Below are 5962 nucleotides of genomic sequence, written 5' to 3'. Positions count from 1 at the left end.
CAAACTTTTATTTCAGGAAATAACTGATGTCAGGATGACAGATGGACTGAAAGGCATAAAGACTAAGACATACTAAAGTTTATTTTTTGTAGACAGAGCAAGAAATGGATTTCTGGGTTTCTGTAATAAAATCTTCACTTGTTTTCTTGCTTCTATCTTTGCCTCTTATAGGATAATCATGACACAGCAGCCAGAGCTATTCTTTTAAAAATCAAACCAGGTCATGTCACTTCTCTGCTCAACTCTTGCAATGATTCTTCAAATCGCTCAGAGTAAAAGATAAAGTCTTTATAATCAATAACTTACAAGCTCCCATCACCCGTCTGCCCTTGTCTCTTACTCTTCTTTCCTTGGTTCCCTCATTCTAGCCTCGCTGGCCTCCTTGCTAATTCTCATAAATGCTAGATATGCCCCATCTTAGGATCTTTGTCTCATAAATGCAGAGTTAATTCCCTTATTGCTTTTAAACCTTGACTCAAGGGTCACCCTCTCAGTGAGGGCTTCCCTGGTCACCCTATTCAAGATTGCAAACATCCATCTCTTCCTAGCACTCACAATCGTCTATGACCTGCTTCATATTTCCTCCCAAAGCATTTGTTATCTTCTAACATATTACTCAATTTATTCTTTAAATTATTCTATTGTCTTTCTGCCTTGCTAGAGTTTAAGGCAGGAATCTTCTCCTTTGTTTACTAATGTGCCTAGAACTTTGTCTGGTACATAGCAGGCTCTTAATAGAATTAATATTTTCAATGAGTAGAATGATAAGGGTCTAAGACGGTAAGATAGTGACAAAGGAGAAGTTGGATTGAACAGTTTGGAAATGAATCTAGTGTGATTGTGTATGGGACTTAGTAACTGATTTAATATGATCATTACGTGAGATGAGGGAATTTACCTATTTGGCTTTGTTGAATCAGTGGATTATAGTGTGATTAGCCTATATTCTTTTATTTCCAGTAAGAACAGAAAAATTAGTTTCTTTATTGATTTTAAAACCATGTAAAGACTATATAAGGTATATTAAAGTTTTTTAAACTCTCTTATAATCTCCAGCTATACAAATATGTATTGTCTTTGCTTTAGTGTTTGATAAATATTTTCATATTTCCTTGAAAGAGACAGAGAGACAGAGACATAGAGAAAGAGATGGAAGAAGATAGGCTCTCAAATTATCATCTACCTTCTTCAAGTACTACATGTTAAATAAAGAAAAATAGATCCAAATTACCCTCTATTGCCCTTGCTTCTCTCTTTTTTACTATGGGACCATTGTCCTCATGATCCTGGTTATCATGAACCTTAACTCTTACATGGGTGCAATTACTTGCTCTTGCAATAGTCTGGTGCCCTATGAGAGCACAGGACCATGACTTTTGTACTCTGAACAGTGTGACCGGAGAAGAGGGAAAAAAAGAGCTTCACTCTAGCTTGGATTCAGAGCTGCTTTCAAGATCCAGCTTTGTTAACGTATTAGCAACAATCCCTAAAGCAACTTGTTTAACCTCATAAAGAATCAGTTCCGTCCCGCCTCCGCCAGGGCCGAGCCGCTGTTCAGGTGACAGTTGAGGATGGCCGGAGCTGATCGACGTCCTTGAGGAGGACAAGGAGCTGGAGAAGGTGGCGTGTGCTGTCCTGGGCAGCAGTGACTCCGAGAAATGCTCCTACTCTCAGGGCTCAGCAAAGAGACAAGCACTACCGGCCTGTAGCACCCCAGAGGGAGAAGAACCAGCAGGAATTTGTTTAGCTTGCAGTTACGAATGTCATGGAAGACACAAACTATTTGAGCTATACACAAAAAGAAATTTTCGTTGTGATTGTGGAAACAGCAAGTTTAAGAATTTGGAATGCAAATTATTTCCTGACAAAGCAAAGGTAAATTCTGGCAATAAGTATAATGATAACTTTTTTGGATTGTACTGCATTTGCAAGAGACCTTATATATCCCGAAGACGAGATTCCAGATGAGATGATCCAGTGTGTAGTCTGTGAAGACTGGTTCCACAGAAGGCATCTTGGTGCCGTTCCCCCTGAGAGTGGGGATTTTCAAGAGATGGTATGCCAGGCCTGCATGAAACGTTGTTCTTTCTTGTGGGCTTATGCTGCACAATTGGCAGTAGTCAAACTATCCACTGAGGATGATGGAATGGTATGGAATATTGGTGGAATAGGTGATCAGGAAGTTATTAAACCCAAAAATGGAGAGCATCAAGATAGTACCCTCAAAGAGGATGTTCCAGAACAGGGAAGGGATGTCCAGGAGGTTAAAGCAGAGAACAGTGAACCATGTGCTAGCTCTAGTTCTGAATCTGATCTCCAGACAGTGTTTAAGAATGAAAGCCTCAACACAGAATCAAAATCTGGCTGCAAACTTCAGGAGCTTAAAGCTAAGCAGTTTATAAAAAAAGACACTGCCACCTATTGGCCCCTGAACTGGCATAGCAAGTTGTGCACCTGCCAAGACTATATGAAAATGTATGGAGATCTAGATGTCTTGTTCCTGACAGATGAATACGGCACAGTTCTGGCTTATGAAAACAAAGGCAAGATTGAGCAGGCCACTGATAGGAGAGATCCTCTAATGGACACGCTTAGCAGCGTGAACAGAGTCCAGCAAGTGGAATTCATTTGTGAATACAATGATTTGAAGACTGAACTTAAAGACTATCTCAAGAGATTTGCTGACGAAGGCACCATTGTTAAGAGAGAGGACATTCAGCAATTCTTTGAAGAGTTTCAGTCAAAAAAGAGAAGAGTGGAAGGGATGCAGTGTTACTGCAGCTAGAGTGGAGAGTGAGGCTTTCTCATTCAGGCCAATGAAAATGCCGCTTCCTATTCTTGTAATAATAAAAGAGGTGTGGTTCACATTTGGCCCCCTTTCCATCCTCTGTCTGGAGAGGCCTCATGCTCCCTTCGTTCTCCTTAGCTGCAGTAGCCACAGTGTGGATGCTGACTTCACAGCCAGCATCCTCTGTGACTTAGCAAACACAGCTCATTCCACAGATCTCCATTGTACACCTACTCCAGTGCACCCAGGATTATTTGCATATGTTTTTAAAAGTTTGATTTGGTTTTGAGAAAGCAAATTGGTTTCTTGTTTAATGATCTGTTATTTCACTCCCAGATGAGTGTGTTTTGCCACAGAGCTATTGCCTTCTATGACCTCCTCTGCAGGCATCACAGAAGGCTCTCTTCCTGTCGCCTAGAATCTAAACAGGTCCCCTCACCCCTATGATTGTGGTGCCTTGGGTCAAAGTTTCCTCACGCCTGGTCTGCTCCTTCCTTCACATCCCTGCTCTCTGAGGTTTGGTCATAGTTTAGAAAGGATCTTAGAACTTGTTTTCTCTGAGCCCAGCCTCCAGAATAGCCAGGACTGATGGTTTTCTAGTCTGGGTGTCCATCACAGGTGGGAAATTAATGGATGACAGTATTGAGGAAGGAAACCTTTGTTACAAATTTTGCTAATACATTTAAAGTGAAATTTTCTTTGATGATTCCACTGGCACTACAATTAGAATTTCAGTACTGTAGCGCTCACAGGGCTTCCTGGAGAACATTTGCCAGTATACTAGTCCCTTTTCTGCTGCCTAGAAAACAGACCGGGTCTCACCCCTGTGAAATCTTGGTGGTTTTTGAAGTCCTCTGGATTTCTTGATATTATCAGGGATATTCATAAGCATATATCAAAAATGGACCTATTATGATATTCTGTTATGAAAATGTTATTAGAACTTCAATAAATTATTATTTTTTCCCCTTGAATCTGTGCTGAAGAAAACCGATCCTGAGTTAGCTTACGCATAATAAGCAGGACAGTGAGCCCAGTTTTGGAAGAGACAGACTGTGGAAGAGATTCCAAACAAGGCCCAAGGCTGCACAAATGACGAGTTTTATGTATATAATGTTAATGTACACCTCTGCTTCCCTAACAACTATGAGATTTTTTTTTTTTAAGATCCTCGTGGAAGGTTGTATAGTGCCCCACATTTGAGGGTAGTCCTTTCAGTTGATGTGACACCTCCTTATTATTGATATGAGATGCCCCTCAGTCTATGTGGGAAACACCCTGTGATCTATATAGAGCCTCAGCTTCTCTCTCCCTCTGGGGAAACAGTAGGAGACACACCTTGATGTATGTTAACAAAAGCATTTGAGGCTGTGGGCCACTCATGTATATTAATATTCCTTTTGTGTCCAGCATTCATGTATTTATTCGAGTGCCCAATCCCTGGACGAGATGAACTATGCCTTACAGAAAGTCAAAGCCTCAAAGAAATGATACAACCATGTTCTCTGGCATTCAGTCTCTAGTAACAGATCCTCACGAAGGGTGGTATCTGTAGCTGGAAGGTCTTGTGGACGCAGTACATGCTGGTGAGTCCTGAACTGGCCTGCAGAGGGTTCTGTTCAAAGGCTCAGGTGTCTTTGAGGTTGTTTATCAAGCTTGGGAACTCTTCCAAGTCTAAGCATGTTTCGAACCCTTTCTGCAGTGTTGCACTATTAGTATACTATCACGTCCTGGAAGTTTTTAATCTTCTCAAATATCCGATGTGACTACCAGAAAGTCCCTTACTTCTTGTGATCGATCACGACCAAGTCTTTGAGGTGATGTTACATGCAGCACAATAATACCAATCAGTTATCCCAGCGCCAAAGGGCTCATTTTATGAAAGGTACTATTCCATCTTTCACATTAACTGGAAACCTCTTTTTTTACCTGTTATTCACAACTAGTTTTCTTATTGACTATATTGGACCATCTCTTCTTGTAGAGACTGATTTTGGCCAACATATTAATGCATGTTTTATGCAAAACACAAATATGATATTAGTTGCTTTTAAGGAATTCTGGCATTGTATGTGCATTTTTGTAGAAATTGTTACAGGACTTATAATTACATACTTGACTCCGATCAGGTTTCTGTAAAATTTAAATAAAACCAATACAAAAAAAAAAAAAAAAAAAGAATCAGTTCCTCTCTCGGTAAAATGATACTATTACATAGTATTGTTGTAGTGAGGACATTGTAGTTTTTGAAAATCATGAAATACAATAGATGTAGAAGATGCAGTCATCATTCTAAAGAGCAAAGTGGGCTCATAGACAAGGAATCCAGTAGAGACATTTATGTTACTTGGTCTTTAGAAACTATTCTATTTGTGGGGGAGGAGAATAAAAACCTAGTTTTAGTTTTAAAATTTTTTCAACCAAGTCTGGTACTAGGCTCCAGTGCTATTTTTCTACTAGACAGTCACAGACTGAGTTGTCACATTTATATTTTTGCCCCAAAAGTTGCCTTGGGATATAGCCATTCAGGGATCCCTCTAAATTTTATATTAGCTCATATCAGGATATTTCCTGACTAGAAACACTGCTGAATGACATCTCTAAGGGAGTTAAGTGTGTTTAAAAATTAATCAGTACTCTAATTTCACCTTCAGAATATTTGCTAGAATCTGCGAATGTGTAGTCACGAATATAGCATCAAACTATTTCTTATTAAATCTAAGATTGAGTTTTCCATCTTGATTGTATGCTTGGAAATTTCCATAATCAGTAGTCCTTTTTTTCTGTAATTTTCATTGCTAAAGTTCTTCTGATATTACATAAGGAAAGTCGATAGTAATCTTTTCCGTTGTTTTGTGCTTATAAAAGTCAATAACTGGAGCAATAAGACATCACAGGTAAAACAGGACTACTTTGAACCTCAAAGAACGAAGGCATGTTAATGCAGTAGAAAGTTCACTGAACCAGAATACCAAAGGTTCACATTTAGCTCTAATCTTCCGCTAGCTAGATCCCAGGCCAATCATTTTACCTTTCTGTGAATCAATTCTTTACCTAAAAAGTAAGCAAATAGACTACATAATTTGTATCTTTTACCTACAAAGTTTTATGCAAATTATCTCTTCCTGGAAGAGGAATGGCAATTAGGGGAAAAAGAATTGTTTTAAAAGCCTG

At 39.3% G+C, this 5962-nt stretch overlaps 1 pseudogene across 1 annotated transcript; it reads left to right on the top strand.

Moving 5' to 3' along the window:
* Window positions 1-1601: 1601 nt before the first annotated feature.
* Window positions 1602-3405, top strand: LOC116563698 (annotated as a pseudogene). The gene has a single exon (XR_004274525.1). The product of XR_004274525.1 is annotated as a putative E3 ubiquitin-protein ligase UBR7 pseudogene (transcript).
* Window positions 3406-5962: the final 2557 nt, after the last annotated feature.

Source organism: Sapajus apella, unplaced genomic scaffold (assembly GCF_009761245.1).
Source record: "Sapajus apella isolate SASKATOON/1434 unplaced genomic scaffold, GSC_monkey_1.0 scaffold36, whole genome shotgun sequence".
NCBI lineage: Eukaryota > Metazoa > Chordata > Mammalia > Primates > Cebidae > Sapajus > Sapajus apella.
This window is presented reverse-complemented; position numbering and strand designations above follow the sequence as displayed.